At 35.2% G+C, this 13959-nt stretch overlaps 1 long non-coding RNA gene across 1 annotated transcript; it reads left to right on the plus strand.

The window, feature by feature from the left end:
* The first annotated feature begins 240 nt into the window (after positions 1 to 240).
* Positions 241 to 1301, plus strand: LOC127710142 (uncharacterized). Its single transcript, XR_007986006.1, has 2 exons — positions 241 to 527; positions 683 to 1301. It is a non-coding gene; the product is annotated as an uncharacterized LOC127710142 (long non-coding RNA).
* Positions 1302 to 13959: the final 12658 nt, after the last annotated feature.

Consider the following 13959-nt stretch of genomic DNA (forward strand, 5'->3'; position numbering starts at 1 on the left):
GTAATACACATCACTTTACATCAAAGTTGGTTGTAAATACATGGAATAGGTCTGCCCTTGAGGTACAGTTGATTTGTACTTCAAGCAGACGAAGCTTTTGAAAGTTTTGATGGTAATACACATCAATATTCATCAAAGTGAGGAGTATGTAGATTGAATTGGTCTGTATTTGAGGTACTGTTGATATGTACCCCAGGTACACAAAGCCTGTCGAAAGTTTTGATTGTTATACACTGTAACAAACTCCATTTATTTATTTATATATATCTATTTCACTTAGGACTATATTTTATGTTAGGGCTTATTTTCGTTAACACCGGACTATATAGTCAAGCAGACCTTTCATGTGTATCACGTGATTAGGCACCTATTGAAATTTCACAGGTGAGTTTGAAATCAGTCGACACATGGCCATTGAATAAAGCACACGCTTGTGCGGAGTCTAGAGTTGGTAAAAGTAGCAGTTGGGTATTATAATTGTCAGTTTAGGACATGGATATCCCAAGGCTTATTATTACAACACTCAGGTAAGACATTTTTACTTATTTATATCGTTCGTTGAGGTCTATTTTGCCGTCGAGATGATATTTCTTACTCGCGGTCCAAAATGTCGGAAAATTGCTGTATCATGCAAATGTATAGATAAAGTAAGTAATTTTGGGGTTCAATATTTATTTTGCAGGGGTTTTTAGGCCCGGTTTTGGTGTGCGTACAGCACGTAGTAAATACCGTCGACTGGTCGGTGATATATGGTGTCGGAGATACAAAGGGTATTATTAGTAATATGGTTACAACTCGATGTTTGCTGATATCAATTACAACGCCTGGAGTCGGTGAAAATATCTGTTATAAATATACAAAGAAGTCCGTATAAATATATGTTAAACGAATCGAGCAGTCCGTGCAGTATTATGCAGTTTCAAGTCGTCATTGCTCATTGAAGTTATCATTGCAGTAAAAGTATAAAATCTAGTGTTCTTTTCATCAATTTAGAATCAACCAAAAATGTGTGAAAATAGTTATTTTCTGTCCGTTTTATATTAAAAGAAATTCAAGGGGAACAACCCAAAGTTATTCTACAGTACGTGCAACGTTCAACCTTTACCGGGAAGTGTGCAGAGTGGATGGAGGTGTGCGGACTGTAATTGTTTAATTTCATTTTGTTTATTTCATAACATCATATTTAGTTCTGTTTTGTGTGTGTTTATTTAGTTACATTTGCATGTATTCATTTCATTATTTCATTTATGTTGAATTTACTTTACTTTTGTTTTGTTTATTAAATTTATATTTAAATTTAATTTTGTATAACATTGGCCACTTGACAATCCAAAGAACTTAATTCTTTACCATGGTGGCAGCGGTGGGATTGTCACTGTGCCAATTGTTATATTAGGAACATTGTCAAACATACAAGAGGGAACATTTTTGTTGAACATTTTATTTGAATTTTGTGATTATTATTTTTGTTATCATTTACATTTTCTTTGATTTATTATTATTTGTATTGTGCAGCATGACAAGTGGATTACCCGCTTTGGTTGCAGATTTACTAGAGAAGGGAGAGAAGGTGGAGACATGTTTGGAACTGTTAAGAAACATGCAGGCTACAGAGAGGGAAGAGCGAGCGGCAGAGAGAGAGATGAGAAAGGTAGAGATGGAAAGAGAGGTACGATTAAAAGAGTTAGAGCTTAGGGACAAAGAGCTGACACAGGGGGTAGTGCAACCCCAGGGCAAGTCAAATTTGAAGTCAAAACTTCCCAAGTTTAAGGAAGGTGACGACCAGGATGTTTTTAAGGTCATTTGAGAAGTTAGTTGGTTTACATAAAATACCCAAGCCAGAGTGGGCCCTCAGATTAGTCCCTTTACTTTGTGGGAAAGCTTTAGAGGCATTTTCTAGATTGTCAGAAGAGGACAGTAGAGATTATGATAAAATTAAAACTGCTATCTTATCTAGATATGAGCTTACTGCCGAGGCATACAGAGAAAAGTTCAGAAGTGGTGGTCAATTTTCTGATGAGTCATTTAAGGAATTTGCAGTAAGACTGGTAGGGTTTCTTAGGCATTGGAAAGAGCGTGAAGCGATAGGCACTGATTTTGATAAATTTGTTGATTTAGTTACTAGAGAACAGTTGATGGTAAGTTGTAGTAAAGAGCTGAAACTTTGGATCAAGGAACAAAAACCAAAAACGGTCGACGAATTGGTAGATAAAGCAGAGGCGTTTCAACAAGCTCACAAGAGTGAACAGGTAAGTTCCAAACAACATTCAGATTATACAGAGCAGTCTAAACATCAAGGTAAGAATTCCCAAAAGAAACCAAACACAGAGACTAGGACTTGTTTTATTTGTAAAAACATAGGCCATATAGCAACAAATTGTCCTGCAAGGACAAACCGATCAACAGGGGAAACGTTTAAGACAGGTAAGTTTGGTTTGTGCATACAGGCTCAGCAGGACCATAAAGTGGATGATTATATTAGTGGCGTGACTGTTAAATTGCCTGGAGTTTCATGCAATGGCAACAAGGTACAAGTACATGGACTTGATATAGTTGAAGGTGAGATTAACAGTGACAAAGTCTCTGTTTTGAGAGATACAGGTTGTTCTACTGTGTTTGTTCATAGCAGGTTTACTAATGCAGATTTCTTAACAGGTCAGACTAGAGATATTTGCTTAGCAGACAGTACGGTGAAGCAGTGTCAAGAGGTGTACATTAATGTTTCTACTCCTTATATTTCAGGGGATATTATTGCATTGATTTTAGATACACCGTTCGCAGATCTTATAGTTGGAAACTATGTGAACACATCAGTACCACATAGTATGGATGAAGTACATGTGACACGAGGTGAAGATATTTTTGTTTCAGATGATGCTGTCCCTTGTCATGCAATTGAGACTAGATCTCAAAGGAAGAAGCAAGATGTAGAAGATAGGATGATAGACAGGACAGCAGTTCAGCGTAGTTGCGATACACCTATATCTCATTCTATAGAGTTTTCAGAGATTACTAGTGAATTTAAGATTTGTGACAGGAAGCAGCTTATAGAGTTACAGAAGACAGATGAGGCCTTGAATAAGGTACGATCATATGTAGGTGAAGACCATCAAAATCATGAATCGTATTTTATGTATTATTCAGATTTACTTTATAGAGTGTATACGAAGCCAAGCGGAGAAGTTATCCATCAGATTGTATTACCACGACAGCTGAGAGAGACTGTTCTTTCATTGGGACACGACATACCATTAGCAGGTCATCTGGGGAACAAGAAGACAAGAGACAGAATCATGCAACACTTTTTTTGGCCAGGTATTTTTAATGATATTGCAGAGTACTGCAGGTCTTGTCCTGATTGTCAGATAGGTACATCTAAAGGTAGAGTACCAAGAGCTCCATTGATAAGCATACCACCTATTGATGAGCCATTCCAGCGCATTGCTCTTGATTTTATTGGCCCTTTACCTATGACTGATAGCAAGAACCGCTATGCTTTAGTTTGCGTTGATTACGCCACTAAATATCCAGAGGCGATTCCTTTGAAAGAACAGGACGCTGGTACAGTTGCAAATGCTCTTATAAGTTTATTTTCTAGGGTTGGCATACCAAAGGAGCTGTTAACAGACCAAGGCAGTAACTTTATGTCAGAACTGATGGTTGAGGTATGTAGACTATTACAAATAAGTAAGTTACGTACTAGTCCTTATCATGCAATGTGTAATGGACTTCGTGAAAAGTTCAATGGCGTTTTGAAGAAAATGCTGAAAGCATATGCACGATTAAAGCCACAAACATGGGATGAATATATCCCCTACTTATTTTTTGCATACAGAGAGGTGCCAAATGAGAGCACTGGTTTTTCACCATTTGAATTGTTATACGGTCGACACATTAGAGGTCCTCTTGCAGTACTTAAAGAGGAATGGGAAGAGCCAAGTACATGTCAAAACTCTGTATTGAGTTATTTGTTAGAAACAAGAGAAAAGATGAGAACAATGGCTGAGTATGCAAATGAAAATGAAAAGAAAGCAAAACAGAGACAAAAATTGTACTATGACCGAAAATCTAGAGATAGAAAGTTAGAAGTTGGCCAGAAGGTGCTAATATTACTACCTACACATACATCAAAACTGATAGCAAGTTGGAAAGGACCGTTTGTAGTAACTGACAAAGTTAGTCCTGTTGACTATAAAATTAGGGTCAGAGGAAAGGACAAAGTATTTCATGTGAATATGTTGAAGTTATGGCATGAAAGGGTAGATAATAATATTGATAATAGTGTTCCAACAGATATTGCTGCGTGCTTAAATTTAATTTCAGGTCTTAGCACAGATGACAGTACAGATGATAATGAGATGTCTACAGCTATTACTCCTGTGTTGAAAAGAAAAGAAAGTGCAGATGACGTCAAAATATCACCAGAGTTAACAGACGAAGAAAACCAACAGTTAAAAGAACTACTGAATGAATACGATGACATCTTTAGTGACGTACCTAAGGTAACAAATATTATAGAACATAGAGTAGTTACAAAGACAGATGAACCGATATACAAGCGTTCATATCCGTTACCATACGCACTCAGAGATAAAGTCAAACAAGAGATTGATGATATGTTAGATGCCGGTATAGTTGAGCCGTCTGATAGTCCATATGCATTTCCGATAGTACTTATTAAGAAAAAGACAACACATTTCGTTTTTGTGTCGATTATCGAGATTTAAACAAACAGACAATTTTCGACCCGATTTTAATGCCGAGAATGGACGAAGTATTGAATAAAGTCAGCAGAGCAAAGTATATAAGTAAAATATCAACTAACTTCTGTCCAACAGAATCCAGATCGGCTAGTGACATTGCTTTTAACTGTTTAAAAGGGAAATCAATGTTTATTTTTTCTGTTATGTAATTAGCTACGTCCTTTAACTCTTCATTAAGAGGAGGGATAGAGCTACAAATGTTTAGCAATTCTTCGGGACTCCTAGTCGAATCATCCCAACGAAGATGAAGTCGATCCAATATATACGGTTTCCAAGTACTTGTGTCACGAGGAATAGGTTTCGACTCCTTAGATTTATTACTCGTCGTGCTTAGATTCGAATCAACTGCCCAGTCTTCGTCAGAATCATCATGTCGTCGTTTTTTTGCCTTTGCTTCGAAGAGTCTGAGAGATGTCCGACGCCATACTGGTAAATAAAATAAAATACAGATCAAGTACGGACTAAGGTGACACTAAGACCTGAAGACGACCCTGATCTGTGTAGATTTATTCGATTTTTTTTACGGAAGTTTTTATTAAATTTAAATTTTCTGAAAGAAAACCTATTCTATCGAGATGTTTCTTTCTGTATTTTTTAAAATAATAAAACTCGGAGTCACAAAAGTCAGTTTATTCAAAATTAAAATAACCTAAGTTTCTTAATTTTTTAATGAATTTCTTTGAATCTGGGAACAAAACTATCAAACGAAACCCAGTTTGAAAGTTTTTAAAAATCTGCGCAAATGAATATTTCATTGAAAAAAAATCAAAAAAACTATTTTTGGTGCCAATTAGGTAGTTGAAGGACCAATAAAAATCTTAAGTTCAATAAAAACAAACAACACGGCCAAATTCCATTTGATTAGGACAGTAAGACAGATTCAAATGAAACACTGAAATAAAGTGTACAAATAATATACTGTTAAAAGGTAAGATCATGTAACATGACAACCTATTCACAACAACAGAGACAAAACAAGATTTTTATAGTGTACTGTTTTATTAAATCATATTTTTTAAATAATATTTTTAAATGCATTTGTTATATGTATCAATTCAAGAACTATCGAGGAAATGAAGAATTTTTAACTTTTTCAACTACAATTGCTAAAAGATTTTTTTGCAATATTGCTGCAAATATTACAGCTTTTGATTTCAGTCCTGCAAATATTTGCTTCAATATTGCAGCATTGTATATTTGCAAGAAAACTAATTTGCACATGAATAAATTAATATTTGCAGCAATATTGCCACAAATACATTGTACTTATAGCAACGTTGCAGCAGATATATGCAAGATGACTAATAACTCTTTCATAATGATTTGTACTCTGAATTCATATTTTGAACTTTTGTTGATTTAAATGCATGAAAAGAAAATTCTAAAATATCAAATAAATAAATGAACATTTATTACATTTTAGTCATGCAAAGGATATATTTCTTAGAGCAATGAAGCCATTTTAGTAACAAGCCACTTTGACATTTTGTTTTCATAACAATTATTTGATAAATGTTTATATTATTAAATTAATTTAAATTAAAAAGTTGCTTAATATATAATAGTTCAAGAAAAAACAAAAATATTATTTTTAAATTAGAATTTTCTGGTTTTTTAAGAAAAATAATCTCAAAAATGAATTGTGACTTTTTGTCCTGTGACTTTTTTTCCGTGGCTTTTGTCTGTGACTTAATTTTTGTCCTGTTACTTTCTGTCCTACATTAAAAACCTTGTATATACACTCTGAGCCGGACTATTCCCAGGTAAACTGTACATCCGTCACAGCGGACGTGACATAAACTCAAAATATCATTTTTTTTTTAAACGATAAAAAATTTAATTACCTTGTTAAAATAGTCCAATAGTCTAAAAATAACTAATGTCATCACGTGAGGTTCCATACATTAAATCATAGTAAATTGTTAAAATTTAAACCTTGTCAAGGACCCAAGATTTTGACTCTTATTGCCTAATAACTCGGTCCAAAACAAATTGGAAACACAAATTCTAACGGAACTAGAAACACAACGTCAAATAACGCGAGGGTACCAAAATTGCACATATTTTGACAATTTTTTTACCTAGGTTTTTTTATGATCCTGACAAAAGTTTCCATTCTGTATTTATTTTGTAAACGTATCCACTATAAAGTATACTAATTTGATTTTGAATAAATATTGTTATTATAGTAACATGGGCTTGAATCAACCTCCAAACGATATATAATTCTTTAATGAGATGAGAAAATCAGTATATGCATAAATTTCAACCAAGTGTATTATGAGGTTAAAACTGTCTTCAAGTGGTAATGTAAAAATAATGAGATGTGATAGGACTGTTTGTGAGACCATATATATATAGTGTCTATCTATCTTACTGTGAAATACATTTTTGACTTTTCGGATCGTCCGGCTAAAAAATAATCGACCATAACTTCAAATTATCTTCCACTGCAGTGGCGGATCCAGAACTTTTCATAAAGGGGGGGCATTGACTGACCTGAAGGGGGCGCTCCAGTCATTGTTCAGTGATTCCCTATTTAACCAACAAAATTTTCCCCTCGAAAGGGGGGGCCTGGCTCCGCCTATGCACTGTATCGCATTACTTATGGGTTTTTTTCAATTTTCGCTATAGGGTCTTATCATACAATACATCGCGGGGAGAAAGTCAAATTTAACCAGATATTCACGAAATATTTTTTAATTCAGAAGGATAAAAGGATAAATGGATAAGAATATAGCTCGTTCGTTTAAGGGGGGGGGGGAGGGGGGGTCCAAACAAAACGAAAACTTATTTTGGAACTTGTGCAAACTAAAAGTTTATTATATTGGGTTGTCGGCCTTGAAGTTCTCTTCAACAAACAGCTTTTTTTTAAGCCAGCAGTTAACAGTCATTTATATAAACAAATGTTTAAACAACAAAAACAGCTTATTTTAGGGAAATGAACTGACTATTTATCAAGCTTCTTGTTTTCTCTCTCTAATTGCAAATGTCATCCATAAAAATAACACCGATGTGTGTCAAATAGTTTTATGTATAGATAATGCACTGTAGCTAATGCCATACAGGTCTGTTCCCGTTGAAAAATTGTAAATTAAATACAATGAATTTCAACTCATCTACCTCAGGTTTCAACGGGGTCCTTTGACCTCATTAAACAAATAGAACGATTCCACTGCACCATTGAGAGTGAAAAGAACGAATTTTAGATGAAAAAGAGAAAATAATTTTATTCTCTTTCTCCTACTTCACTTGAATGCATTATGATAATATAAAAAAAAAAGTTTGCATGTTTGGTAAGGACAAGCTTATATACATTCTGGACTAGCCGACATGATGAAGGATTGGCCTAGTCCCTCCAATGTTTTAAAGGCGCTTCAGTACGTCGTTTTTGAGATTGACCAACTACTATGGCGATTTATTCCAAGTTAAGCCGATATTTCTGATACATCATATTGTCTAGTACCTAAAGGATAAAGTATAAAAGGTTTAAGAACAGCTTAAGGATTCAGTCACAACGAATTTATTGAATTGAATGAAAATCGGACATTAAGAACGCAAAATCAAACAAAAGGAATGTGCCGCCACTTACAGCTGTTATCTTAATGCTAGCAAGTTGAAGGTTTGGTTTGTTTGCTTGCTTGCTTTGTTTGTTTGTATTAGTGTTTGCTCAATAGATATAGGAAGATGTGGTATGCGTGCCATTAAGACAACTCTCCATCCAAGTCACAATTTATAAAAGTTAACCATTATAGGTAAAGGTACGATCTTCAACACGGAGCCTTGGCTCACACCGAAACAGCAAGCTAAATAGGGCCCTAAAAATACAGGTGTATAAAGTGTCCTACATCTATGATACATCTACCAGGATACCTACAGTATATAATGTGTCCTACACCTATGATACATCTACCAGGATACCTACAGTACATAATGTGTCCTACATCTGATATATCTACCAGGATACCTACAGTATATAATGTGTCCTGCACCTATGATACATCTACCAGGGTATCTACAGTATATTATAATGTGTCATACAACTAAGATAAATCTACCAGGGTATATACGGTATATAATGTGTCCTACAACTATGATAAATCTACCAGGATACATACAGTATATAATGTGTCCTACATGTATGATACATCTACCAGGATACAAACAGTATATAATGTGTCCTACATCTATGATACATCTACCAGGATACCTACAGTATATAATGTGTCCTACATCTGATATATCTACCAGGATACCTACAGTATATAATGTGTCCTACATCTGATATATCTACCAGGATACCTACAGTATATAATGTGTCCTGCACCTATGATACATCTACCAGGGTATCTACAGTATATTATAATGTGTCATACAACTAAGATAAATCTACCAGGGTATATACGGTATATAATGTGTCCTACAACTAAGATAAATCTACCCGGGTATATACGGTATATAATGTGTCCTACAACTATGATAAATCTACCCGGATACATACAGTATATAATATGTCCTACATGTATGATACATCTACCAGGATACAAACAGTATATAATGTGTCCTACATCTATGAAACATCTACCAGGATACATACAGTATATAATGTGTCCTACACCTATGATACATCTGCCAGGATACCTACAGTATATTTTAATGTTTCTTACAACTATGGTGCATCTACCAGGATACGTACAGTATATAATGTGTCCTTCACCTATGATACATCTACCAGGGTACATACAGTATATAATGTGTCCTACACCTATGATACATCTACCAGGGTATCTACGGTATATTATGTGTCCTAGATCTATGATAAATCTACCAGGATACCTACAGTATATAATGTGTCCTACACCTATGATAAATCTACCAGGATACCTATGGTATATAATGTGTCCTACATCTATGATACATTTACCAGGATACATACAGTTTATAATGTGTTCTACACCTATGATAAATCTACCAGGATACCTATGGTATATAATGTGTCCTTCAACTATGAAACGCATCTACCAGGGTACATACAGTATATAATGTATCCTACACATATGAAACATTTACCAAGGTGCCTACAATATATAATGTGTCCTACACCTATAAAACATTTACCAAGGTGCCTACAATATATAATGTGTCCTACAACTATGATACAACTACCAGGGTACCTACAGTATATAATGTGTCCTACACCTACGATACATCTACCAGGGTATCTACGGTATATAATGTGTCTTACAACTATGATACATTTACCAGGGTACCTACAGTATATAATGTGTCCTACACCTACGATACATCTACCAGGGTATCTACGGTATATAATGTGTCTTACAACTATGATACATTTACCAGGGTATCTACAGTATTTAATGTGTCCTACAACTATGATAAATCTACCAGGGCATCTACGGTATATAATGTGTCCTGCACCTATGATACATCTACCAGGGTATCTACAGTATATTATAATGTGTTCTACAACTAAGATAAATCTACCAGGGTATATACGGTATATAATGTGTAATACAACTATGATAAATCTACAAGGGCATCTACGGTATATAATATGTCTTACACCTATGATACATCTTCCAGGGTATCTACGGTATATTATGTGTCCTACAACTATTAGAACAGACTCTACAGGCGAAAGGACTCAGGCGAACATGTATCAGGGCGAACGAACCCGATACCAATTAATGTTAACGTCAAGTAGACACAGCCTGTCGAAAAGTTTTATTGTAATTTCTATGATAGAAAAAGAGGATAAAATTGCTGTTAGTTTAATGATAAAAATTAATCTATGTGTTTTGCCAACTGTTTAACAACAAAATTTAAAACTGGTTTCATAAAACCATGAGTAAGTCTGCTTCCCTCTTGTAGGTCTCCAATTTTTTCTAATACGTCAACAGCTTTAAGTAAAATTCATTCCATTCAGTGGTTCTCTTAAAGAAGACATTTGTATGTATTTCCCGTGGGGTCCTATGTTAAACTAAGTCCCCCACTGGCGACCATCTTGGATGATGGATCGGCTACAAAGTAAGAACACTTGGTCAGTACTTCATAAGGAACATTCATGCTATGTTTGGTTTCATTCCATTCAGTGTTTTTTTTAAAAGAAGACATTTGAATGTATTTGCCATAGGGTCCTATGTTAATCTAAGTCCCCCGCTGGCGGCCATCTTGGATGATGGATCGGCTACAAAGTAACAACACTTAGTCAGCACTACATAAGGAACATTCATGCTATGTTTAGATTCATTTCATTCAGTGGTTCTCTATAAGAAGACATTTGCATGTATTTGCCATAGGGTCCTATGTTAAAATAAGTGCCCCGCTGGCGGCCATCTTGGATGATGGATCGGCTACAAAGTAACAACACTTGATCAGCATCTCATAAGTAACATTCATGCTGTTTGGTTTCATTCCATTCAGTGGTTCTCTATAAGAAGACATTTGTATGTATTTCTCATAGGGTCCTATGTTAAAATAAGTCCCCCGCTGGCGGCCATCTTGGATGATGGATCAGCTCCAAAGTAACAACACTTGGTCAGCACCTCATATGGAACATTCATGCTATGTTTTGTTTCATTCCATTCAGTGGTTCTCTAAAAGAAGACATTTGTATGTATATCTAATAGGGTCCTATGTCCTATGGCGACCATCTGGGATGATGGATCGGCTACAAAGTAACAAAACTTGGTCAGCACCTCATATGGATCATTCATGCCATGTTTGGTTTCATTCCATTCAGTGGTTCTCTAGAAGAAGTTTAAAATGTAAAAAGTTAACGGCGACGACGACGGACGACAGACGCCAAGTGATGAGAATAGCTCACTTTGCCCTTTGTGCCAGGTGGGCTAAAAATACAACTTTTTGTTCAAGTAGTCACTGAACCACGAACATTAAGTCAAGGACAATGGGCATGTGACAGACGGAAACTTCGTAACATAAGGCTTCTGTATAGAAAGTATGAAGCATCCGGCTCTTCCACGTTCTAAAATATAAAGCTTTTAAGAAGTTAGCTAATGCCGCCTCCATCGTAGCCGCCTCGACAAAAATGAGAAATTTAATTCTCAAAGTATGGTCTGATACCCCAAATCAACAACAAGATTAGATTCAGTATACAAACAAAATGCATAAACATTTGATCTTCGATGTAATCAAACAAAGTTTAATTTTAGACCCTTCAAACCTTAATATGTACTAATTTCAAAACAGGATCCAAAATCCAAAATCTAAATACACAATGAGATTCAGCATATCATATAGCCGAAATTATTCAGTTTTTGATAAAATCAAACATAGTTTTTTTTAGAAACTTATAGATTAATTTCTTTTCAGGAAAAAAGTACAATTTCAGAGAGTTTCATAAACTTTAACACAAATTATCGCCTGGAAACCAAAAACTCCTTTAGGACTGAACTCCTTGTTTCTGCAATGAGATTTATTTGTTTATCTTGTCTTATTTTTTTTATCTGTTTTGGAAATAATCGTCCTTTAAAATAAATAAGTGCTCTTAGAAGTTTTCTGACAGTTTTTTTGTGAATGGACAGTTGGTACATCTCAAGATTTTGAACTCATGTCTCATTTCAGATTGTGGTCACTTTATTTGTAAATTTATTTCTAATTCATTTAGTGTTGTAGCAAATACATATTGTACATAATTCAATAAAATAAATAAACAAAAGATTCCATGAACAATAATGCCTAACAGCAGACAAAATACCATGTTTTAAAAGTTATTTATGATGTAACAAAATAAAAGATTAACACTGAATCAATCTACAAGCATCCAACCCTCGTGAATACTAAGGTGTGCAACCATAAAAACTTTCAAAATGCTATGTCTACTCGATGTACACTGTAGTACACCACACTGTAAAAATATTATTGAGAAAGCGCAGGTGGGATTTTTTTAATTTCCATTTAATGTCTTAAAGAAATGCACTTCGAAATAACTGTGTTCTCCGGCCTATTAGTTGAAATGACCCGAGGTAACCAGCGTCAATATATGTGTTTGGTGACAAAAAGTAACCAAAGTGAATGTTTGTGTTATGTGAGCATTATTGTAAGGTGACCAGAGGTCAACATAGTGAATATATGTACAAGGTGATTAGAGGTAACCAAATTAAATGAGTGTGTAATGTGACCAGAGCATCATTGTAACTGGACCAGAGGTTAACATAGTCAATATGTGTCCAAGGTGACAAGAGGTTACCTAAGTCAATATATGAACAGCGGTTTAGGGTGACCAGAAGTAACCAACGTCAATATATGTGTTTGGTGACCAGAAGTAACCAAAGTGAATGATTGTGTTATGTAAATTTATTGTAAGGTGACCAGAGGTCAACATAATGACATTATGTACAAGGTGACCAGAGGTAACCTAAGTCAATATATGAACAGCGATGTAGGGTGACCAGAGGTAACCAACGTCAATATATGTGTTTGGTGACCAGAAGTAACCAAAGTGAATGATTGTGTAATGTGAGTATTATGTTAAGGTGACCAGTGGTCAACATAGTGAATATATGTACAAGGTGACCAGAGGTTACCAAATTAAATGAGTGTGTAATGTGACCAGAGCATCATTGTAACTGGACCAGAGGTAAACATGGTCAATATGTGTCCAAGGTGAGCAGAGGTAACCTAGGTCAACATATGAAGAGCGGTGTAAGGTAACCAGAGGTAACCATAGTCAATATTTGTCTGGGAACACAGTTATCGTCCCTTGATTTTCGTTGTCTACGAATATAGTCCCTAGTGTGAACAGTGTGCTACTTGCTATTTTTTTATACCCTTTCCAAATTCATTTCTTCATGTTTATGCCCCAAAAGGCAAGTAGGGGGATGAAACTACACTGTAAAAAAATTTGGGTCATGGATTTTAAAGTAAAGATATCACTTCTTTCGTTATAGCAACGTTGACACTTTTGTGAATTTAGGACGAACAGACTCTACAGGCGAAAGGACTCAGGCGAACATGTATCAGGGCGAACGAACCTGATACCAATTAATGTTAACGTCAAGTAGACACAGCCTGTCGAAAAGTTTTATTGTAATTTTTATAAAATTGCTGTTTGTTTAATGGTAACCAGATGCAAGGCAAAGCTTTATACGACCGCAGAGGTCGAACCCCGAACAGTTTGGGCAAGTATGGACACAACATTCAAGCTTGATACAGT

This window comes from Mytilus californianus, unplaced genomic scaffold, assembly GCF_021869535.1.
Source record: "Mytilus californianus isolate M0D057914Y unplaced genomic scaffold, xbMytCali1.0.p SCAF_7, whole genome shotgun sequence".
In the NCBI taxonomy this organism is placed as follows: Eukaryota; Metazoa; Mollusca; class Bivalvia; order Mytilida; family Mytilidae; genus Mytilus; species Mytilus californianus.